The 25,458-nt window shown below is 36.9% G+C and overlaps 1 protein-coding gene across 2 annotated transcripts in view; it reads right to left on the reverse strand.

The window, feature by feature from the left end:
* The window catches only part of DCAF4L2 (DDB1 and CUL4 associated factor 4 like 2), a 135,064-nt gene extending 113,721 nt beyond the window's left edge, over positions 1–21,343 (reverse strand). The window contains exon 1 of one of the 2 annotated variants that reach the window (XR_008509178.2): positions 21,233–21,337. The gene's annotated coding sequence lies outside the window, so the exon portion shown is untranslated. Of the gene's footprint in view, positions 1–21,232 lie in introns of both variants that reach the window. The other variant, XM_002819248.5, reaches the window with a different exon arrangement.
* Between the last annotated feature and the right edge of the window lie 4,115 nt (positions 21,344–25,458).

Genomic DNA, 25,458 nt, shown 5'->3' on the forward strand with positions numbered 1-25,458 from the left:
ACTTGTCACTTCAAAATCCAGGATAAATTAACAGTTTTATATACTTTATGTCATAGAATAATGTTCTACTTCACATCAAAGAATCTGCATTAAAAGTTAAAAAACACATATATTCTAATCATAAAGTAGCACATGCACAATTATTAGAAAAATAATATTAAAAACAGAAAAGTAGAAAAGTTTAAGTAAATTTATTAAAAGATAAATAGTAATCTCACCATTAACATAAACATTTTTGTATACAGTTGTTCAGTAATTCTATATTTATATACTCACATGCACATAGTTAAGTACTTCCTTTTTAAAAACATTGTTTTATGGTGTACATTGTTTTGTAGCCTCCAGCCCTATACTGTGACTATTTTACAATGGTATAAGGAACTCTTCCATAACATAGGTTTCATTTTATATATGGTTGCCCGTTGCATGAGTAAACTATAATTTTCTTAAATAATTTCTTTTGTATTCACGAAGTAGGTAGTTTCTATTTCCTTATTTTTAGAAAAACACAGCTAATAACTATTTCTGTCTTTGTCCATTTCTGTACTGATGTCTTTGGGAAAGTATCTAGAGTATGTGTCACACACATTTTAAGACTTCTGATACATAAAACAAATTCACCTGTTAAAAATTATGCCAAACTATACTAACACCAGCAGTATCTGAGAGTTCTTGTTCCTCCATGGGCCTTACTATTTCATCTATTTCATCATTGTCAGTTGTATCATAGCAACTTTAGATTATCTTCTGTGTATCAATTTTTTGCGTAAGATGAAAATAGCATGTAATCATATAGCAGAGGACAAAAATTCTTTCCTCTACATATACTCTTAGTAACTCTTTATGCACTCTTTATCATTGAAAGGATAAAGGATCAATTTTACCACTTTTTACCACAGTAAGTAAGGATCAAGTTTACCACTTACTTTACCACAGTAAGTAAGGATCAAGTTTAACATTATTTGATGGGTGACAACTCTACAAAGTTCCCTCTCATTGCTGCACGTCTTGCCACCCTTTTGTTCTGGACTATCTTTTCAAAGACATTTGTATAGGAAACAACAATTAGTTAGAGATAAGGTCTCTCTCTGGGGAACAGGGAACACTTGGTAGCTATCCAAAATAATAAAGATATGTTTTCTTTTGTGGCAAAGGTTATGTAAGTTAGCTAGCATCCGTTTTAAAAGAATGGGGTTTCCTAACCTGGAGTTTCCTCAGCTGTGACACAAACCCACTTGCAATGCACAGCATCCTCCTGGCCCTCCTTCATGTTGTCCCTACAGGGCATGGGTGCCAAGGGGAACCAATGCAAACATGAAGTTTATGGTGTCTGCTCTGCTGTGAGCAATAAAGTCTTTTGTCTCTGTTCCAAGAGTCTTGTATCTCCTGTCAACATCTATGAAACTGTGGCAGGCTAAATTGGTAGCTTGCAATTAGGGTAAAATCTCAGGCTTTTTAGAGATCTTGACACAGTTGAGACAATCTAAGTCTTAGGGATGGACTTGAGGGAATGTATACAGACTTCTAAAAACAATTTAGGCTACAGTATTTTGCTAAACAAATATTTCAGTCTTTGAGTAACCTAGTTAACTTGGCACAGATAGAGAGGAAGGGAGTGAAAAAGGGAAGAAAAGTAGACAGGTAAAGAGAAACTATATATATGTTTTGGGGACATAGATAGGTACTTGGCTCTAGTCAGAAAATTTACAATTTATTGCCAGGTACAAAACAAACTATAACCCCTTCCTAGAGAAACAACTTAGGCACTGCTACCTTAATTCCTGTTTTGGAAAGGATACAAATGAAAATTAATCAACTGATCAGTAACTCAGATGGTATCTGTATGCAGAAAAGATCACTTTTGAATATGATTTTAAAATATACTACTTCTTAAAATGTATGTTTATACTAATAAATTTGTGTGAGACAAAAATTACCAAAAGGACAATAAATAGGCCTTTAGAGGAAATTGGATTTCCAAACTAAAGCTAATTCTAGTTTACTGTAATACTGATAGGATGAAGTAGCAGGTGTTGGCTTAGTATTTTAATTGATAAAATAAATAGTGTATTTTGTACATTACTGTGTATCAATCATTGACACCAAAGGTTTCTCCTTTTATCCATAAAAATAAGCAAGTTTCTGAGAAAATAAGTTGTTAATATTCGCCATATCACTTTTGGTTTACTTATTTCCTTGTTTTGGTTTTGTTGTATGTGTGGGGATTTTTGCTTGTTGTATTGTTAAAAAATTCAGTGTCAGAAAGTATATCAATAAAATAAATGCTGAATTTTTTAAGTCAAAACTATAATAATTTATCTTCTCCCTAAACAGAAAAATAATTCAGATGCTTGCTTACTTTATCAAGGGTGTTTGGGACAGACTCATTTCCCTCAGTATTTCGGAGACTTCTCACAAAATGTAGAGCTTCTACTCACTTCAAAAAAATATTTTAAGATGAAAAAAATAAACAGAAATAAAGAATGCTGAGTATAGGTCATGTTGTGACTATATGTTTAGTGTTACATTCTGCTCCCAGAATTAATTTAGGAATTGAAGGACAAACAAAATTAGCAGTAAGCTTCATTTTTACTGTTATCATTAAATGTATCATCTTCCTCTGTTTCTCTTTCAGGTTAAGGAAGAATATATGGATGTGTTACGAATTCACAGTATGGCACCAGTTAACATCATGTTCAGGAAAGTCACTGTGCATGGAATTAGAATACCTGGGTTCTGGTTACAGTGAGGCAATGACATATATGTGTCTTTTGATCTCTCTGGGACTGATTTGTAAATTTAGAGAGATGACTTCAGTGGTTATTGACACCTTAGGTGATTATAAAACTATATGAGAATATACAAAAAGCTCTACAGGTGGAGGAAGGAACAACAAATACAAACATTTTGCATGTAAATTGAGAGGGTTCATCAGCATCTCTAAATCTAGAATCCTAGTACTAAGAACCCGTGGTGGCTGGCACCTGCAGTCCCAGCTACTCAGTAGGCTGAGGCAGGAGAATGGCGTGAACACGGGAGGCGGAGCTTGCAGTGAGCCGAGATCATGCCACTGCACTCCAGCCTGGGCGACAGAGCGAGACTCCATCTCAAAAAAAAAAAAAAAAAAGAAGCCCTTAACTAGATCATCCTTAAGGTTGCATGATCTAGCATTTAGATCTGTCCTAATAAGTCCTTGAAATATTAAATCAATCCACTAATGCTAACAAAAATTATTTCTATAACCAGAAATTGCCACTATTATTAAATCACTGAACATTAGATTAAAAATGGTCAACTGCATATCTTGGATGATAAATATAAATAATATATCTTGTTTTACAAGAACAGTGTAAAGAGCTAAAGATGTATCGTGTATAACTTGGAATTCCTTTCATTGTAATTTTCACTTTTTTAATATTTATAATCAATATGGAATTAGAAGCTCTCTTCCAGGAATTAATAACAAGATTAAATTTGTAATAACAATATAATGGAAAATTATCAAATGTTTGCATGCTGAATACTGAAGTAATATCTTTAGAATAGAATGTACACATTGTATATCACCATGGTATTCCAAAATCAACCAGTCTTTTGTCATTTCCAACATTTCTGAATACACAAAAGGCTAATTTATAAAATATTCTATCAACTAGAAAGCCAGCTCAAAACTATTGAGTGCCTACTCGGTATAAAAGATATTAGGATGGGTGAAGCAAAGTATATGTTACAATTATCTATAATTATGGGTGAAGTAAAAGATACAGATATATAAAATGCCACCATTTTACAAAAAAATATCTATACTTTAGGCAGCTGCTATGTCTTCTTTTTACATACAGGGGCATTCAGGAAGGAGTTCAAATAGGGAGAGCAGAAAGGAAAGGCTTTGATTTTAGCAGAGTCCTTAGGCTAGTCCTGTTAAAGAAAAAAAATTTATTTGCTGTCCTGCCGAAAGGTGTATTCGTTTACCGATGGAAATTTCTTCTTTGATAATTAAAATGTGCACACATTAAGTGTACTTTTTATTGTGGTTATATGTTTGCTTTTTACTTTTCGGTTCATAATGGCTATCACCAATTAAGCAACAGTGGAAATCAACACCACGGAAATAGACAAATGCACATCAGAAGATTTTTTTAGTAAAATAATATAATTTTGTAATCTTAGAAGAGGAGATAATTAACTCCACCTGAAGGAATTGAGGGACACATATGGAAAGCTGGCAGTTGATCTGCGTCATGAAGAACGACTAGGATATTCATTGGCAGAGATTATGAAAAGGAGCGTTTCATAGGGGGAAAATCATGGAGTAGGTACAAAGGAAAGCTCAGGACATTTCCAATGAAATCTAAGTTATCTGCAGCTAATGCACAAAATTTAGTGGATGGAAAGTAAAGGAAATGCAGATTGAAATTCATTTGTGATGTCTGCTAGATTTTTGCAATGTATTCGATGCATAATGGGATACCATCAAAGATTCTGAGCAGGCCGGGCGCAGTGGCTCACGCCTGTAATCCCAGCACTTTGGGAGGCTGAGGCGGGCGGATCACTTCAGGTCAGAAGTTCAAGAACAGCCTGGCCAACGTGGCGAAACCCCATCTCCACTGAAAAATACAAAAAATTAGTCGGGTGTGGTGGCACTTGCCTGCAGTCTCAGCTACTCGGAAGGCTGAGGCAGGAGAATCACTTGAACCTAGGAGGTGGAGGTTACAGTGGGCCGAGATCGTGCCACTGCATTCCTGGGTGACAGAGCGAGACTCAGTCTCAAAAAAAAAAAAAAAGAAAAGAAAAGGTTCTGAGCAGAACACCACCGAGGAAACACTGCATTAGGTATGATTCCTGCAACAGCCTTCACACTTACCATCTTTATGCACATTACCTAATGCCTCTGAGTATGTTTCCTCAACTGTAAACCTGAAATATTAATCATAACAATTTAATGACAGAGACAAGGTCAAAATGATTTAGCATATGTCAGATCCTAGCATGAACACAGATTCAATAAATATTATTTCCTACTTGCAAAAGTGTATGAAAAATAACTAAGATAAAATATTAAGTGGAACTTCAATTCAGCTATACATAATGATGAAAGCCTTTGAATAAAAAATAAATAAATCATGATCACACTGATCTTTGTGTTCAATATAGTTCTTGAAAAATTAGTAATACACATGGGCAAAGTATGGTTTTTTTCATAATATAGTAACTTTTTAAAATAAAACTATTTCACAAAAGAGAACATTCTATACTCTGGCCATGCTACATAGCATTTATGCACAATGTGTTAAACTGGCATGACCATCTGTCCAGATAAATGACTCCAACTTTAGAAAAGGAACATATATATTTCCTACAAAATCTTTAGTCTAAAGTTAAGATCTACATAAAGTTCATTGAGGCATGAAAATGACAAAATATAAGAAATAGAAAGTAGATTTTGGTGTTTCTAGGAAAGAAGGATAGTAGTGTACAAATCAGTGACTGTTGAATATTGAGTTTTTGCTATAACAGTCTGAGTCCATTCTTTTTACTCATCAGAAATCAATTGTTCTTTTACAATGTAGAATTTACAACAGTATATTTTTTATACTATAACAGCAAGCCAGCCCAAGCTCACTAAATAAAGCCTGTATTCACTATATGCTTCTTGTATAGCTCATTACCTTTCAAAGTGCTATCAGTTTCAGGGAGAGCAGAGCTGTTTTCCCCTGCACAGCTTCAGAGAAAAAGGTATATATGATACACTTGATCACTACAGATTTCCAGTGTTGCTTAATTGGAGATGGTTATTGTGAATCCAGATGTAAAAAGCAAATGCATAACCACAATTAAGAATACACTTAATGTATGCACATTTTAATTATCAAAGAAGGAGGTCCTTTCAATAGGACAGCAAATACGTTTTGTTTCTTTACTATAAACAGGGCTAACCTAAGGATTGTACTACAGTCAAAACCTTCCCTTTCTGCTCTCCCTATTTGTCACCCCTTCCCGATGCCACTGTATGTAAAAAGAATACATATTAGCTGCCTAGGTGGATACCTGTAACCAACTCATACATTGCATACTCATATTTTGTTATTGTATTCTACCTGATATCCAAAAGTGTACTTGTTGACCTGTTATCTACTTTAATCAATGTAGTTCATTAAATAAAACATGTCATTACCAAAATATCATTTCATTTCTTCTTTTCTTTTTTTTTTTTTTTTTTCCTGAAACAGGGTCTTGCTCTGTCACCCAGGCTGAAGTGCAGTGGCATGATCTCGGCTCACTACAACCTCTACCTCCCAAGTTCAAGCAATCCACCCAACCTTAGCTTCCTGAGTAGCTGGAACTACAGGTGCATGCCACCACACCTGGCTAGTTTTTGTATTTTTTGTAGAGATGGGGTTTCACCATATCACCGAGGCTAGTCTTGAACTCCTGGACTCAAGTCATCTGCCCACCTCGGCCTCCCAAAGTGATGGAATTACAGGCACGAGCCGCCATGGCTGGCCTCATTTCTTTCTTTCTCTTTTTGTTTTTTTTTGTTGTTGTTGTTTTGTTGTTGCTGTTGTTGTTTTTGAGACAGGTCTTGCTCTGTCATCCAGCTGGAGGGCAGTATTGCAATCGTGGCTTCCTGCAGCCAGGACTTCCCAGGCTCAAGTGTTCCTCCCACCTCTCAGCCTCCAAAGTAGCTGGGACTACAGGCACACACCACCACACCCAGCTAACTTTTTGTATTTTTGTAGGGAGTGGGTTTCACCATGTTTCCTAGGCTGGTCTCATTTCTTATTAATGAATAGAAACAAATCTTAAGGAATAAAATAAGCAATACTTTTAAGCTACATAAAAGCAGGTAAAATACACACATAAAACAAGAAAAAAATAATTGCCATTTTCATGCTTGTTTCTAAAGTTTCAGAGTTTAAATTGGGCGCAATTTAGAGGGAAAAACCCTCAAAATTGCATCATTTATCCAAATCTCCAGAGTCTGGAAGCCTCATGGAAAACAATGTATAAGACGGTTTTTGCTCAAGAGATTTCTGGCATTTTTGCCTGCCTCTAGAGTTAGTAATGCAAAAGAGAATAATGAATCTTCCAGAAGCTGGCAGTGTCGAGTTCAATACCTGCCAGCAAACAGAGGTGCTATTGAAAAATTCCAGCCACCAGCCAGGAGCGGTAGCTTATGCCTATAATCCCAGCACTTTGGGAGGCCAAGGCGGGTGGATCAACTGAGGTCAGGAGTTCGAGACCAGCCTGACCAACAGGGAGAAACCCCATCTCTACTAAAAAGACAAAATTAGCCCGGTGTGGTGGTGCATGCCTGTAATCCCAGCTACTCAGGAGGGTAAGGCAGAAGAGTCGCTTGAACCCGGGAGGCAGAGGTTGCAGTGAGCCGAGATCACGCCATTGCACTCCAGCCTGGGCAACAAGAGTGAAACTGCATTTCAAAAAAAAAAAAAAAAAGAAATTCCATCCTGGAGGTGAATGTTCCCAAGAGACAACCATCAATTGGCATTGTTAAACAAGGGAGTGGCCATCTTTTCCTCACAACTTTCTTCTTTACCTCACAGGGTATCAGCAGGTATGATGCGATGAATTTGACATAATTATTAGAATCATTTTGTTGTGAATGACAAGTCTTGCTTATATTATTTTTACATAGAGATCCAGCATTGAAACCACAGAGATCTCTGGAAAACCTGCCACTGCAATGACAATTAACTGCACTAAAATTACTTCCTTTGGTTTGTTCTGAATCTACAGTTTCTCACTTTGTACGTTCCTCTTTTTCTTTTTTAAACTAGCAGAGAAATTGATCAAGCTGTGAGCTCATGAAAGCAAGATAGAAAATAGAACCAAGTTCAGATTTCAGTCAGGATGCTAATGAAGTTGTAAACCTTTGGATACTTCTACCTTCACATAGAAAACTTTTTATAGACTCCTCTCCATATACAAAATTTTCTTAGTGATAACATTTATGATTTTGTCAAAAGAATAAAGAACATTGAAGACATGATGAGATTCTCATGACTTTGCCAATTTTTAAAGGAATTTGGACATCAGTTAATATCTATTTGGGAGTTAGCGAGCAAGTAACTTCCTGGAAATTACACTACAAAACGGGAATCCCAAACTGCATCATTCCGTGTATCTGAGAAGCCTTTAGTGACAGAAACAATCTATAATGTTCTGCATGTTGCTGCTACTGAATCATAAATTTCTCATTTGCTGCTTTGTGTGAATCATTTCCATTTTTAAGAAGAGATGGATAGTCGAGCACATTTTCACATATTTCTAATCTGTGTTTTTATACTATGTAGATTCCCATCAAGATATAGTTTAGCTTCAAAAATATGGTTTAACTAGGAAATAGCTGAACTGCCTCAATAAATCAGAAAGATGAATTTTAAGAGTTATGTGAATACAATCGAAACTTGAGATTCAGTTTTACAGGAAATCAATATGATATTTTTGAAGGATTAAGAAATTTGACATGAACATAAATAAAACTGGCATTTGTCATAACATTAAATAGACAAAAAGTGACACGAATTATATATACTTGGGCTTTATGAAATATATTTAATATGTGACAGATGAGGACATCCTTCTTCATTTTATGAAAACATTGCTTAATATTTTATGGAAGAGAATCCAGAGAATATATCGTGTGTGTATGCCTCTGTGTGTGTAGGGGTATATTGTGGTAATTTTTCAAAAAAATTGTCTTGTGCTTAAAAACCCTCAATATTAAAACATAATTTAAAATGCACCTTTGGGTATCTTCTTCTTTGTGCATATTATCTTGCCATTGGGAAAGTTACCAATCCAAAAAACAAAAGTTTATCATTCATCACTCACACTAAGCTTCATAGCAGATGATGGTAATTGGTAACTGGATGGTACATGGAAGGTTTGCCATCCTAATGGAGAAAGGTGAATTTCCTAATGGAGATGTACCTAAGGGGAGTGAGGAGTGGCAATGACATTGCCTGTTCCAGCATTCGTACCAAAACATGCCTGCTTTTTCATATTTGCCTATTCTGAAGCAGAGTGTAAAATAAACATTATTTTCACTAAATTAAGATAATAAAGCCGGGTGCAGTGGCTCATGTCTGTAATCCTAGGATTTTGGGAGGCTGAGGTGGGTGGATTGCCTGAGCTCAGGAGTTTGAGACCAGCCTGGGCAACATGGTGAAACCCCATCTCTACTAAAATACAAAAAAATTAGCCTGGTGTGGTGGCATGCACCTGTAGTCCCAGCTACTAGGGAGGCTGAGGCAGAAGAATCGCTTGAACCCAGGAGGCAGGGGTTGCAGTGAGCCGAGATCATACCACTGCACTCCAGCCTAGGCGACAGAGCAAGACTCCATCTCAAAAAAAAAAAAAGATAATAAGACTAACCCTGATTCTCTCCTGTGCCTCAGCCATGTGTTGCTAGACAGTTAGACACTATCAGACAGTCTCTCAATCAGCATGCTGCTTTAATTATGTATTAAGATGTTACCATAATGCCTGAAAGTAATGTCCTCCAGAGGCACCCAAATGTTAAATTAAGTGCCTTCACAATTAATTGTCCATCTAGTGCTGCCTTATTATGTTCTTCCTTTAAAATCTCCTCAGTATGTGTGTATATATATATGTTACATTATCATTCATGTGTGCATATAATACCTTGAAAACTTCATTTTGTGTCATTTTCATCAGTGTACATCTTCTTTCCCCAAATGCTTTATATTCTCTGTTTAGCATTCAAACACATCATTAAAAATGAAAGACTGTTAAAATATTTGCATATGGAAGATTCCGGTTTACCTTAATGCCAATATCACACATTTACTTCATACTTTCTGATGGCATCTTAAGAAAATTAGTTGAAGCTGATTATGATTATTTCTATTTCATATAAAGGAAACTGTGTCATTGAGGGGAAAAAAATGTGCCCTAGCAATCTTGCTTTAAAAGATGTGTTTAGAAATGTGGAAAACTAGCAAAGGTTTCGGCCTAGACTCTGGTATACTTGCTATATTACTGAGGATTGGGTTGACCTATAAGTATTGGAGAATCCTGATAACAGTGTTAGATAAACAGAATCTTTTTCTCTATCACATCAAACTCCTAGTAGGCATTCCAAGGTGAGCATGGTGCACCACAGTGCAAGGCCCAGGCCCCTTTCTACCTAAATGACCTTGTCCCCCAGTCTAACATATGTTCTAAATACATTATATATCATCCATTCAAAGGAAGCAAAGAAGGAGCAAGAAATCTCCATAAGTTTGCATGGGTGATTTCTGTTGGTATCTCCTTGATCAGAAATTACAGCAGCTTGGCAGGTTGAGAAATTGTCTCCATCCTGCGCAGCTATATGTCCAGCCAAAAATCATGGCTCTATCACCATGACAGAAGAGGAGAACAAATACTAGAGGACAAAGAGCAGTTTATACTACAAGCCAATGTATAGTGTGCACATATGGGACAACATAAACAAAACCTATGACCATTTAGCACCAAGAATGGAAACAATTTTTCTCTCACATACCATTTTAATAAGAGAGCTATTGCATATTATGTTAATAGAGATTAATATTATCATTTCTGTAGAGCAATGCTTAAACTCAGATATCTATTCAAGAGCAGTAAGTCATACATTATTAGAAAATTAAGTTGTCTTTATGTGCTAGAGGATTGTAGCCTATTGTTTCAGTTATCTTTTTTCATAAAAAAGCAAACAATCCCCAAATTTAGCAACTTTAAATAACACAGTTCTATTATATCTTATAACATTGTAAGTGGTCTGAACTTACCTGGGCAGTTCTGTTCCGTGTGATGTTAGCTGTGGCTACAGTCATCTGGGGACTCAACTCTGCTGGTATGTCAAGATAATTCACTTAAATGTCTGGCAATTGTCTCTGGCTTTCAGCTGGTAGCTCAGCAGGGGCTGCCGACCAAGACCCAGTACCCTCCACATTCCTCTCCATGTACCTTGGGCTCCTTCCCAAATCAAGGCGTGGTGCCAAGGGACAAGAAGGTAAAGCTGCTAGTCTTCTTAAGGCTTTGATTTTAAACTCTTAGAACATCACTTCTGCCACCTTCCTTGGTTAAAACCAGTCACGAGACCATTCCAGAGGGTGAAGGTTTAGGGGAAATAAGAAAAGATAAGCTACCACCTTTTGATGTATGTAGAAATATGTGCATAAAGCAAGGAGAAAACTTGTTAGGGGCCATCTTTGGGGACTAATTAACAACATATTATAGCAAAAATAATAGAAACGGAGAGAAAATCACAATTAATTCATTGATAAAACTAAAATCAAAAACTCTACCAGAAAGGGTTGCTTGACAGATGTGATGGTTAATATTAGATGTCAACTTGATTGGATTGAAGGACACCTAGATAGCTGGTAAAGTATTGTTTCTGGGTGTGTCTGTGAGAGTGTTGCCAGAGGAGACTGACATTTGATTCAGTGAACTGGGAGAGGAAGACCCATCCCCAAATGTGGGTGGACACTATCCAATTGGCTGCCAGAGCAGCTAGAACAAAGCATATGGAAGAGGGTAGGATAAGCTGGCTTGCTGAGTATTCTGGCTTTCATCTTTCTCTAGCACTGGAGGCTTCCTTCCATTCCTCCTGCCCTTGGACATCAGACTCTAGGTTCTTCAGACTTTGGACACTTGGACTTAACACCAGTGGTCTGCCGGGGGCTCTCGGGCCTTTGGCCACAGACTGCAGGCTTCACTGTCAGTTTCCCTGCTTTTGAGCCTTCTCGCCTGGGACTGAGCCACTACTGACTTCTTTCTTCCCCAGCGCCTGCCGATAGCCTTCTGTGGGGCTTCAGCTTGTGATGGTGTGAGCCAATTCTTCCTAATAAACTCTTTTATATATATCTCCCTTTCATTCATATTTATATATATATATATTTCCTATTAGTTTTTGTCCCTGTGGAAAACCCTGACTAATACAACAGATAAGGTCATTGGAAATATCCTTAGGATGTCCCATTTAGGGTCATCCACATTACAAAGATGATCCAGTTATCTTGTTTTATCAAATAAATCAATTTCTGTAAAAACAAACTGCAGTCTAGCTTACAAAAATCATTGTTTTCATCTTCATTCAATCAGCATTTACTGGGTGCCTTTTACATTCCAGAAATACATTACATGTTGGGTTTACAGGTCTTCATCGACACTTATGGTAGATTTTGAGTACATGTTATAGCAGAAAATGCAAAGGTTTAGAGCACAGAGGGACACCAATTTGTGGAGATGTGGCAAGGTGGATACTGGTCCATCTCACAGCGTCTTCATAGAGGAGACCAAGTAAATAAAACACGTGACAGATTTTCCTTTTCACCTTTAAGGCACTGAACTAATAATACTGAGAGAAACAGGAAAGATAACGCTTTGGAAGTCTGATTTACACTTGGGTACAGATCTATTGGTCCTAGATAGTTCAGTGCTAATTCTTAGATCCATATTCAATAACAGAATTTAGGAACTTAAAACCCTGGGACAAATTTTAGGCAAATTGGTTTATTACTTATCTTTCCACAAGTCATATCTCCCACATCTTGTACACTTTCTGTAATACTTATACACATACTGTGTACTCATTATCTGCAAGGATGTGATAAATGAAGTGGTGCTAATCTGTTCTATGACTTTTCGAAGACTGATTTTTTTAAAAATCTAAGTTTTTAAAAATAAGCTAAAGAGAAAGCTCAAATCATTTGAAGCCACATGTAAAATTAGTTTCACATTTTGCCACAGGAGCACTTTGTTTCCAAGAAATAGATCTATCCTCCATGTTCCATAGGTTTTGAAACCAGGTATACAGTTTTACTTGCAAATACTTTAAGATGTATAGATACTTCTACAATGAAAAATAATTTGTCAACCAAAATATTCAGCCATCTACTGTGAATATACATTGGGTAAATTTATTATTTGGTGTAAGAACAAAAATTGAATCTTATAAACATAGTCAATATAATATTTGGACTGTATCTTAATTAACATAAAAATTACTCTTGCCTGATACTTAGCGTATGTAAGATTTTCAAATAAGAGAAAGGACAGGACTCTTAGTGGATATCTAGCCAAAATGAAAGGAAGATGCTGAAATGGAAAAATCATTTACTTAGCTCCAAATCTAGGAAAATGTAAATTGCCAGTGTCAATAAAGTTTATCTGTGTTTCATGTAGCCTATAAATGTATAGGACAGAAGTAATTTTAATTGATTTTGTTGTTTAAAGGACTGTTCTTTATTCTTTATTTACAGCTATGTTTTCAGGCATAAGCACCATAAATTACAGGGTCAATATTGAGCATTCAAGATAAAATCGGCTCCTTTGACCTACGGCTGCTTTCAGGCTGAAGTTTTAGTGTAAACCAAGTTTTTGTTCTATATGCAAATGCAGCTTTATTAACGTTCATTTTTCAACTTAAGATATATGATGAAATTATTCCTTGAGTTATCACATATAAATAATAAATATATATTTATACTAATAACCAGTTCTTGACAGGTTTTTCCCTTTCCCTTTTCCTGGCAGTGATCAAGTTCTCTCAAGCATACCGTACTGTTTCACAGCCAACACCAGAAACTGAATCACCCCAGATCTTTTCTTCTCTACTTTTTTCTTCTTCAAGAGAACTGAACATTTTCATTACTTACCTTCTTTACTTTCACCATTTTTATCATTCAGAACAGTTGATTCCTTCTCTAGCAAAAAAAAAAAAAAAAATCTCTGCCTTTACTCAACCATGTCTCTGCTATTGCTCAACCAAATCAATCTGTACTGCATCTCAGCCAAATTAACTGTTGACAGCTTTTCACTATAAAGTTTCTTCCCTCATCAGAACTAGTGTAAATTATTGTAACTTTCACCTCTCAGATCCCAGTTTTTCCCTTTGAAGTCACATAGAATAAATGGATTTTTTCTTTTAGAATAGCTTACTAGGAAGAGTAAACGTTTTGGAATCAGACTGTGTCTGTTCAAATATCATCTCTCCTTAGCAGACATAAGACTTTGAAACAAATTATTTACCTTCTCTTTGTTTCTATTTATTTTATATGGAAAATAATAAGAGTATCTAGCTCATATGATTATATTGAAGATTAAATGAGGATTAAGACCTAGTACAAAGCTAGCATATAGTATTAAAATATCAGCAACTAAATTATTGTTTTTCATATCTGTGAAATATATCATTGCAATTATTATAAACTCAACTCAATTTATCATTTTCAAAATAAATGTTCTCAGTTTTTCCAACTGTTCTTAAAGGACATACTTCAACCTTTTTTTTTTTTTTTTTTTTTTGAGGGAGTCTCTCACTGTTGCTCAGGCTGGAGTGCAGTGGTACGATCTCGACTCACTGCAACCTTCACCTCCTGGGTTCACACCATTCTCCCGCCTTAGCCTTCGGAGTAGCTGGGACTACAGGCGCCTGCCACCATGCTCTGCTAATTTTTTGTATTTTTAGTAGAGACGGGGTTTCAACGTGTTAGCCAGGATGGTCTCAATCTCCTGACCTCGTGATCCACCCGCTTCGGCCTCCCGAAGTGCTGGGATTACAGGCATGAGCCACCGCACCCGGCCCACCTTCAACTTTTTTTTTTTTTTTTTTTTTTTTTTTGAGACGGAGTCTCGCTCTGTTTCCCAGGCTGAAATACAGTGGCAGGATCTCAGCTCATTGCAAGCTCCGCCTCCCGGGTTCACGCCATTCTCCTGCCTCAGCCTCCCGAGTAGCTGGGACTACAGGCACCTGCCACCATGCCCGGGTAATTTTTTGTATTTTTAGTAGAGACGGGGTTTCACAGTGTTAGCCACGATGGTCTCGATCTCCTGACCTCGTGATCCGCCCACCTCGGCCTCCCAAAGTGCTGGGATTACAGGCGTGAGCCACCGCGCCCGGCCCAATCTCTTATACTTAAATATCTTATTTGAATCCTGATTGTTTCATCATGCTTGTATTAGCATCCTGTCACTGCTGTAACAAATTACCACAAATTCAGTGGCTTGAAACAATACAAATATACTGTCTTAGCGATTTGCAGGTCAGAAGCATGAAATGAGTCACTCATTTAAAATCAAGTTGGAGGCATGGCTGCATTTCTTTCTGGAGACTCTAGGGCAGACGCCATTTTCTTGTCTTTTTCAGCTTCTATAAGCTCCCTGTTTTCCTCTACTCATGGTTTTTTTCCATCTTCAAAGCCAGTGATGGCTATTGAAGTCTTTTTGACAATCCCATATATTTCCTTTCTGATTCTTCCACCTACCTCTTCAGTCATTTAAGGGACATTGTATTATACTCAGCTCAACCAGATAAACCAAGATATTCTCCCTGCCTTAATTAGCAATTTTAATTCAATCTGCAACTTAATTTCCCTTTGCTATATAACCTAACATATTCATAAGTTCCAAGAATTACAATGTGGACATTCTTGGAGGGTCTTTATTCTGTCAGCCATACCACTCAATCCTATATTTCATTTTTATTCTTCTTTTTCATTATTTTATGTTGCCTTTGGTACCATTAATATAATTCACTGTCAGTTTTAGTATTTCACTCATAGTGAGAGGTTCATTGAATACTTGATTGATGTAAAAAAAAAATAGAGCTCAATCTCAATATTAAAGGATGAGAAGGATTTAAATAGATCGACTAGAGAAGAAAGGTCATTGGAGACAGGAGAAATTAATGAAACAGTAATAAGAAAGAGCAAGCTAAACATAAAGCTCTTGGGAGGAAGAGCTTCAATTTAGAAAGTGATAAAAGATAAGGAGGGATGGTTAAAGTGAAGCCAATTATAGATGTCTTTAAATATCAAGTTGAAAAGATTATATGTAGTGTAATCATAATAAGCAATTATATATAATATATAATATAAATAATTATATTTTATATAATGTAATAAGCAATTATATGATTATTTATATTATCTTATATAATTACTTTATATATTATATTATATATTTTATATAATTATTTCTAATATATAATATATACATATATTATATATACATACTATGTATATTACATATATACATAGTATGTATATTACATATATACATAGTATGAAATAACATGTCTGAAATAACATGGGCAAGGACTTATCAGCCCATGTATATATATATTATATATACATACTATGTATATTATATATATACATAGTATGAAATAACATGTCTGAAATAACATGGGCAAGGACTTATCAGCCCATGTCCCATCATTTTTTCCTACATCGTTATGAAAAGCTCATACACAACACACTTGTGATGAACATTACAGTCACCTGGTGCCTGTAGGAGGAAAATACCATCCATCCCTAGGGTGTTGGGATTTCAAAATATGAATTTGTTGAGGGGACAAAAACATTCAGACCACTAGCATTCCATCCCCACACCACCACCTTCAATTATATCCTTCTCACATGCAAAATACATTCATTTCATCCCAACAGCCCCAAAAGTCTTAAGTCATTACCACAAAGTCCAAGTCCAGAGTCTCATTAAAATCATCTAAATCAGATGTGAGTAAGACTCAAGGTAGGAGTCATTCTGAGGCAAATTGCTCTGTGAACCTGTGAAATCATGCATGTTACATGCTTTCAAAAGACAATGGTGGAGCAGGCTAACAGAATAGACATTACCATTCAAAAAAGGAGAAATAGTTAAGAAGAAAAGAATAACAGGTCCCAAGCAAGTCTGAAACCCAATAGGGCAAACAACATTAAACCTTGAGGATGAAGAATCATCTGTGGCTTGAGGTCTGCCTTCCAGGCCCACTGGAGGGAAGATTCCACCTTCCAGACCCACTAAGGCAGATGCCCTGCCCCCTGAGCTTTGCCATGAAGGGGTTGGGGCCCCAAGGCTCTGGGTGTTCCTGCCTCTACAGCTTTGTTGGGCACAGCCCACACAACAGATATTATGATTGAAGTTGTATGCCTATGGCTCTTCTGGGCTAGAGTTGCATGCCAGTGGTTCTACTGGTGTGGGATCTCCAGGGTGGCTCCACTCCCATGGTTGTTCTCTGCCTGTGTAGCTTACCAAGGCTCTGGAGGGCTCCATACTTTGAAATCTAGTTGGAGGTAGCCATAGCCCTGGACTCTAGCACTGCATGCACTGGTTGACACAGTGCTTCCCAGACTCCATCAATATTTACTATCTGTGCCTTCAGGAGGGGCAACCACCATGGCCTGAGCCATGCCAGAGCCTGCCATAACTGCAACTGGGGCAGCCAAAGAGCATGGCTACACTGCAGTTCAGGGAGCACAGCCTGAGATGTGAGGCAGTGCCAGGCAAGACATGCTAGGGTCCCTCAGGCACAGTAGCCTCTTGTTGGCATTTGAAGCTGCTCTGCTTCCCAGGCTCTTGCGCTCTGGGGCTGGATGGGGGTGGCAGCCCTGATGATTTCTAAATTGCCATCATGGTCATTCTTTTATTTTCTCACTCTTTAGTTCATGGCTGCTGCTTCGATGGCTGACTAATCTCATCAGATGGTCTTTGGCCACACTCTTCCTGTCCTCTTCCAAATAAGTTTCTCATTTCTTTCAATATGAACAGGTTGGAGTTTTTCAAACCTTTAATTTCTGCTGCCTTGCATTTTTTGATATTTCTATTAGTCAGGGTTCTCCAGAGAAATAGAATCAATAAGATTTTGTATTACATTATATTATATTATTATACTATACTATATTTATTATAATACTATATTATATATATTATGGGGATTTAGTATACAAATTGGCTCATGGGATTATGGAGGCTGAGAAGTTCCACCATCTGCCGTCTACAAGCTGGAGACCCAAGAAAGTCAATGGTGCAATTCAGTATTTGTCCCAAGGCCTGAGAACCAGAGCAGCTGATGGTGTAAGTCCCAGTCCAAATTTGAAGGCCCAAGAACCAAGAACACTGATATATGAGGACTGGAAAACGTGGCTGTCCTATCTCAAACAGAAGACAGTGAATTCTTCATTTCTGTAACTTGTTATTTATTCGGGCCCTCGGTGGATTGCATAATGCTCATCCACACTGGGGAGGGCAATCTTTACTCAGCCTACTGATTCAAATGCTATTTCTTCCGGAAACAGCCTCACAGACACATCCGGAAATAGAGTTTCACTAGCTGTCTTGGCACTCTTATCCCAGTCAAGTTGAAAGATAAAATTAATCATTACAAACCTTTCTAATGATATTAACAGAAGTTTTTTTTTTAAATATAAGCCCTATAATTAGGATGATCATATAATTTGTCATCTAAAATAAGCCTCCATTTCAGACTGAAAGTGCACAATTATTATATTGAGACAAAAGGAGTAAACTAAGACTTCCTAGGACAAATTAGAACGTAAGATACCCTATGCATAACAATGGTGCAATCTGTGTGTGAAAACAAGGTTATTAAGTTTATAATCACATGTTCAGTGGAATCTCATATTGCTGATTACCATAAATGTAAAATTCTTGTATAGAGAGGGAGGGGAACAAATGTATTTTTCTAATTTCATTAATACTGCCTTAACCTTGATTTGATTGACTATTTTCAGAGGCTGGAGGAAAAATACAATATGAATTTAAGAAGCAAATCCATATTGGCCCTATGTAGTTGATATTGGAGAACAGAAGGAAGCTATCACATAAATAGCCTAGCTAAGCCTCAAGTTCAAGAATGTGTGTTCTGAGGAATGTCTTGAGAAGCATAAATTTTGGAAAACAGCCAGTGTGTGAATACCTGCCGGAAAAATGCAAAGGAAGTCCATGGCACAGGCAGTGAGAAGGGCACAGAGAGCCTTTGATAATGCTGGAAGCTTAAACAAGCATTTGAAAGAAGTCTAGAGAAGTAAATGGGAAGGGAAAATGAGCATCATTGAATTGGAGACTTAAAATAATTGAATTTCATAGCATGTAAATTATATCCTAATAAAACTGTTAAGAAAAGAATTTTAAAATCCATGACATAATATTTTGTTTTTATTTCATCACGGCATTTTAAATTTTAGTAACCATATTATTGTTATAAAAATTAAATCATGGACACACCTTTTACATGATTTTGTTTGAATAATAGTGCCAGAAAACAGTGATTAATGGCTAATTGTCCTATTGAGGAACTGTAGGGACATGGCAGAGGGCTCAGTTATTGACCCAGTCATAATCAGTAATTGTGTGCATTATTTGGATTAAGACATTTAAGGCTGCTTACCAAATGTTCAAGTGACCCCAAGCTAAAAGACACTGCTAAGTTGATGACAGAATCAGGATTCAAAATTATATTGACCATTTAGAAAGTTAGACCAAAATCAATACAGTGAAATTAAACAGGAATATATATAAAATTCTACCACTAGTTAAAAAGGAAAAAATAAAGTTCAGTGTATCTAAGATGAAAGGAGAAATTTTTCTGTTATAGCAGACATGAAACTGAATGATTTCAAGCACTAAGGTTATTTCTTTCTCATGCCACATGCCCATCATGAGTTGATAACAGGGCTCTGTGCATCAGTCACTGAGATTTAAGAGCAATGCAGCCCTCATCTCAGTCATTGTTGGTTACTGTGCCAGAAAGAAAGGAAAGTTTGCTAAAAGCCTCATCGGTTCTTAAGACTGCCATCCAAAAGTTGTGCATATAACTTCCTTCCACAATCCATTAGCCAAAGAATGTCATTGAGCCACACTTAATTGCAAGGGGGCAGAGAAGTGCCATTATATCTGTGCTCAACGGGTGGATAATCACAAATATATGGCCACCAGTACTAATACCTATTGTAAACTGCCTGAACAACAACAAAGATTAATGACTATACTAAGCAGAATTATCAGATGGTTCCCAAGTTTTCTGAATCCTACCCTCTCCCCCAGGGATACACTCTGTAATCTCCTCCCCTTGAGTGTTACCTGGACCTGTGGGTACAAAGGATATTACCCCTATGACTAGATTATTTTTTATGACCAAGGTTGGAAAACTTTGCAGATGTAATTAAGGTTTTGAATCAATTGATTTTGAGATAATCAAAAGGGAGATTATCCTGGCTGGACCTAAGCTAATCAATTGAGCCCTTAGAAAGGACAGGGTCCTGAAAAAAAAGTGATTGAAAGCATGAGAAGTATTATTCTGCTGACTTTTAAGAAGTCAGTTGCCATCAGAGACAGCTAAAAACCTTAGGGCAGGCTCTTGGAGCTGGGAATGCCTCCCCCAGCAAACAATAATAAAGAAAATAGGGATCTGGGTCCTATAACTGAAAGAAATAAAATTGTCTAATAACCTGAATGAGACTGGAAGAGGAAACTAAGCTCTAAATGAGAACACAGCCCAGCTAATACATTGATTTCAACCTGAGCCACTGAGAAGAGAACCCGGCTTCATCCAGTCCAGTCTATTGATCCACAGAAACTATGAGATGATTAAAAAAAATTGTATGTAGTCTTAAGACATTAGCTTGTGGGAATTTATTGTGCAGCATAGAAAATGAATGTAATTATAAAAGAACAAGTTCATAATATATGATGTTTTAAAAGCCAACCACACAAAATACAAAAGACAATGATACCCAATTTCACTTTTAAAAAAGTGTATCATGTATTTCCTTAGGAAAATAATTGTGATGTCTAGACAGTTCTGAGTGGAAAAAAAAAATCAAACTGTTTTTCCTCTGCTGTCACTCCATAAACAATCAACACAGAAGACTTCTGTGACCAAGTGTGTATGGGGTTTTCCCACACACACACCAAGCAAGCAATTGATTCTACAGCAGCTACTGCTGGGTGTCCTCCAGTTCAGTTCCAATACTATCTAACTGGAGACAGCTTCAGATCCCACAGGGTGAGGGCTCAGTCCCACAAGACCACCCCTCACTTCTGATGTCAACTTCAAGCCATAAGTTGTTTTACCTGGGCTTCTGACTGACTGGCTGTAAATCTGGGTTCCACGACCTCTTCCTCTGGTTCAAATAATTTGCTAAAGCAGCTCATAGAACCCAGGAAACACTTATTTCCATTTACCATTTATTATAAAGAATATTGTGAAGGAAACAGATGAAGCAACTAACAGGGCAAGATATGTGGGAAGGGACCTGGCGCTTCCATGCTGTCCCCACATGTGCCTCCCTCCAGGAACCTCCACATACTCAGCTGTCCAGAGGCTCTCTGAACCCTGTCCTTTTGGGTTTTTATAGAGGCTTCATTACATAACATGGTTGATTAAACCATTAGGCATTGGTGATCAACTTACCCTTCAGCCCCTCTCCCCTCCCTGAAGTTTGGGGTGCCAGAGTGGGACTGAAAGTCCCAACCCTCTAATCATGCTTCAGTCTTTGCCATGACCAGTCCCCATCCTGAAGCTACACTGAAGCTGCCAGCCATCAGTTATGACATCAAAAAAGACATCATCATTGACATACAAAAAAGCATCACTTTGGAGACTGCAAAGATTTTAGAAGTTGAATGCAAGGATATGGGGATGAAGACAAAATATATATTTCACAATACTATAACAGTCAAACGTTAACAATTGTGGTTAACGCTGGAAGCCACTTTGTCCTATATATGCTGTCATATATAATTTTGTCTTCATAATATCTTCAAGGTAATTATCTTTATTATCATGTAATTATTGTAAACCAAAAATAAAATTCTATCTCCCCAATTGACTGAATAGACCCCCTTTTTGGCCAAGGGGATTCCAAAGAAACCTGAAAAACTAGTTCAGGCTATGATGGGAAGTGAGGGATCAGACATACTTCATTATACCCTCACTCTCTTTTGAAGTTTAGACACAGCTGATCAGCATCAACATTAAAACACAGATGTTAAGACTGACACACGCTCTTTGTAGCAATAAGATACCAAATTCCAACCTGCCTCTAGTATAGCATAACATGACAGACAGCAGACTCTGAAAGAAACAAAGTATTTTACCCCAAAATATATTTCTTCGACATATTTTGAAGTGGCCCTGCAAAGCTGTCTCTTGTGGAGAAAATTTATATTCTGTAAAGAATCCCCTTCCCTTTCCAGACCTTTTTCTGATTCTAAAGAGATTAGCTGAGGGTCTGGCACCTTTTAAAGGTCTAAATAGGAAACATTTGTCACCTATTGCCTCTAGGGCAGCCACCTATGAGACCTTATTGCATGATATGAACTATGGTATCTACTTCTTATTTTAATCCAGACACTACTTTCTATTGATTCCAGGTCTTTAGATAATAACTTAACTCTTTCAACCAATGGCCAATCAGAAAATCTTTGAATCTACCGATGATCTGGAAGCTCCCAACTCCCCCTTCGAAATGTCCTGCCTTTCTGGACCAAACCAAAGTATACATCACAGATACTGACTGATGTCTTATGTCTTCCTAAAACGTATAAAATCAAGCTGTTTGGGCACATGTTCTCAGGGCCTCCTAAGGCTGTGTCATAGATTATGATCCTTATCATTGCAAAATAAACTTTGTATTGATTGATACCTGTCTATCATACTTTTCGGCTTACATAATGAATCAGGTGACTATTACTTTTGTCAGGTTTTCATGTATTTTCAAAATTTAATAGAGCAAATATGTTTTTCTTTTGTATTTAGATATGAATAAATAAAATATATTTTTATTAAAAAATATTTTCCAAATTTAGGGAAGAGTAGACAGCAATTTACATTTAGGATAACCCACTGTTGACCTAAAGGAAGAAGATGAGGCACAAAATATAATTTTTAAGTGTTTTCTTGAGCCAATATGAGGACAGCTGCCCAAGAAACACTTCCAAGTTGCCTTGGGGAGTGGTCCATTGAGCCTTTATTACAAGTAGGTTTCTAAAGGCAAAAGGAAACAAGGAGTGGGCTGAACTAAGCTGGAATTCTCATTGGTTTTCAGAAATAACATTGAATAGTGATTAGCTGTACACTACTGAACTATAATAGGGTATGAGTTATGGTGTGCAGCATTGTTAGGTTAATGTATGGCTACTTGGTGTTGGTCAATCTAAAGCCCACATAGCAAGTAGCTTCAAGATGTGATTCATTAGCTCAAGGGGATGTGAGATGTTCCCATTTCAATGCCTCCCTGGGCCTGATCATTTAAAGGGGCTCATATTTCTCAGATAAAAAGTTTCTTTTCTTTCTCAACACAAACTATGAACATGGCCACAAATCTCATGTGATCTAGCAATTAAATGAGACCACAAAATAACCTTAGCCATGTTAATCTAATATTCTAATAGTCTGTCTTGCCCTGAACTGGATAGTTTAGTATGATTTATCAAATTCCATTTCCTCTTTCTTTTAGTTCACTTGTCTCAACCATATTTCCCAATCTTTCCTGAACTTTGGCATGATCCTATGAGCCCTAATTTGTACAATGTGATTCAAAGTAACATATACCACCGCATATGTGCTAGATCGTGCACATAAAAGCCTTCCTTTCTTGATCCTTCATTATGTTCTGTCCTCCTGCTGGCTAACTGGGAGGTCATGCAGGGTGCCCCTAGAAGCCTGTGTTAATGATAGCAGAATCTGGGTCTCTGAAAGGCTATTGGAGCTTACCCCGCTAAGCCACCCCAGTCATCTGTAACTGCCCTAGACAGTTACATGAATGACAGATGTATTTCTTTTGTTTTGTGTTATTATATTACACTTTAGGACTGTTATTACAATTAATTGAGCACTTACTCTATTTCAGATCATCTGTTGTTGAGATTCTGCATACATTATTTGCAATCATCATCATCCTAATTTTACACATGATGAAACCAAATCTCCAGAAATTCTAGTCAATCATCTCTAGATTGCTCTTCTAACTTGTTAATGACCAAACAAGGACTGGAACCCAGGTCTTTTAAAATCCAAATCTATTTAAACAATGCCTCTGCTGTATTGCCATAATTTTAGGGGGATAAAAACAAACTTGACTGAATTGAAGAAAAAGAAAACGAGAATTGCAAAGTGCCCAAACATTTTCCTACTAGAAGTATTTTACGGAACTGGCATTATATGACCTGAAGAAAATCAGCTTGAAGTACCTGAAGGCTTGCTATTTGGGAGTACGAATATCATTGTCCTTTGCAGCAGAAGTGGGAGATCTAAGGAAGAATTTCAGTTGAACCTAAGAAATGTTCTAATAACTAAAGCTGTCCAACAGTGAGATGTATTGTCTTCATTTATTAAAGCTTCCATTCATTCAACTAACATTGTATTCACATTTTATGCTAGGCATTCCACTAGGTGCAGATGATACTAAGATGAATAAGACTTGGTTTATGTCATTAATAATTTACTTTCTAGAAGGAAAAATGCATGCAAAAAAAATACTTGCAGTACAGAACAATAACTGTAATAATTGCCTGAAGTTGAAAGCAATTGGCCCTGTTTGACTTTGCTAGGGAAAATGTTCTAAAACACTGCTCTATGGAATAGTGCCTGTTTAATGAAGTTTTTGATACTCCAAAATAAAATGAGAAAAATAAGAAACAGAGAGATATTTTCAAAAGGCTAATTTATTCTTGTTGTCAGATTATTTGCATGTTTCCTTTTTGATGTTAAATGTTCTTTTTTATGAAATGATGTGGTTGTAGCTGGTGGCTTGTTACTTGCTTTGTGTTTTATGTTAATATCTTTACTTTGCAGAATAAAACTTTAGCAACTCCATGTTGCCTCAAAAACTGTTAAATGAAATGTCACTAGCCCATTATAAGCCATAGTCTAATTTGAGCTTGATGTTGAAAGCTAAATACAAGTTTACCAGATAAATATAGGTTTTCCAGGTAGAAGTGTGTAGTCACAAAAGCACAGGGATTCAAACACTGCCTGAATTATATTGTGATCCTTAACTAATTCTCTCTTGCTGGAATATCGAATATCCCAAGGAGAGTGACAAAAACAATAAGCTGCAGAAATTGATAGGTGCCACATCACATCAACCTTTTGTACCATGCTAAATTTGATATGATTCTATAGGCAACAGGGACCTATCAAAGAAGTTTTCAGGCTGTCAGTCAGTGCAACAGTATTTTTAATATGGATCCTCAGACTGTTATTCAGTGCTCATTCCATTTTCTCTTGTACTTGAGTTTTTACAGTCTGTGATTGTGACATTTTTAGACCTGGCAAGTCTACACAATAAAAAATAACATTCATGTTAGACATCTTTTTCTCCCATACTCCAAAAACAATACTTTCTTATGGTGTTCTTGCTGACTTATTTTTAGTAGAAAAGATGAAAATAACATGATCTTGTTTATGTTTTAGAAAGAGCACAGCCTTATGTAGAAGCTGAATTGGAAAGGGACAGTAGACTGGGACCAACTGGGTGATGAGTTAGAAGCCTGATGCAGCAGTGAGTTCCCTGAAGTTGGGAAGATTTGCAGCACTAAATGTATCATCATGGCTCACAGTCCTTTCACTGAAATGATCCTTTCAACTCTTAAAAGGATACATTAATTTCCAGTTTAAAAGAACATGGGTCAGGC

Source organism: Pongo abelii, chromosome 7, assembly GCF_028885655.2.
Source record: "Pongo abelii isolate AG06213 chromosome 7, NHGRI_mPonAbe1-v2.0_pri, whole genome shotgun sequence".
Taxonomy (NCBI): Eukaryota; Metazoa; Chordata; class Mammalia; order Primates; family Hominidae; genus Pongo; species Pongo abelii.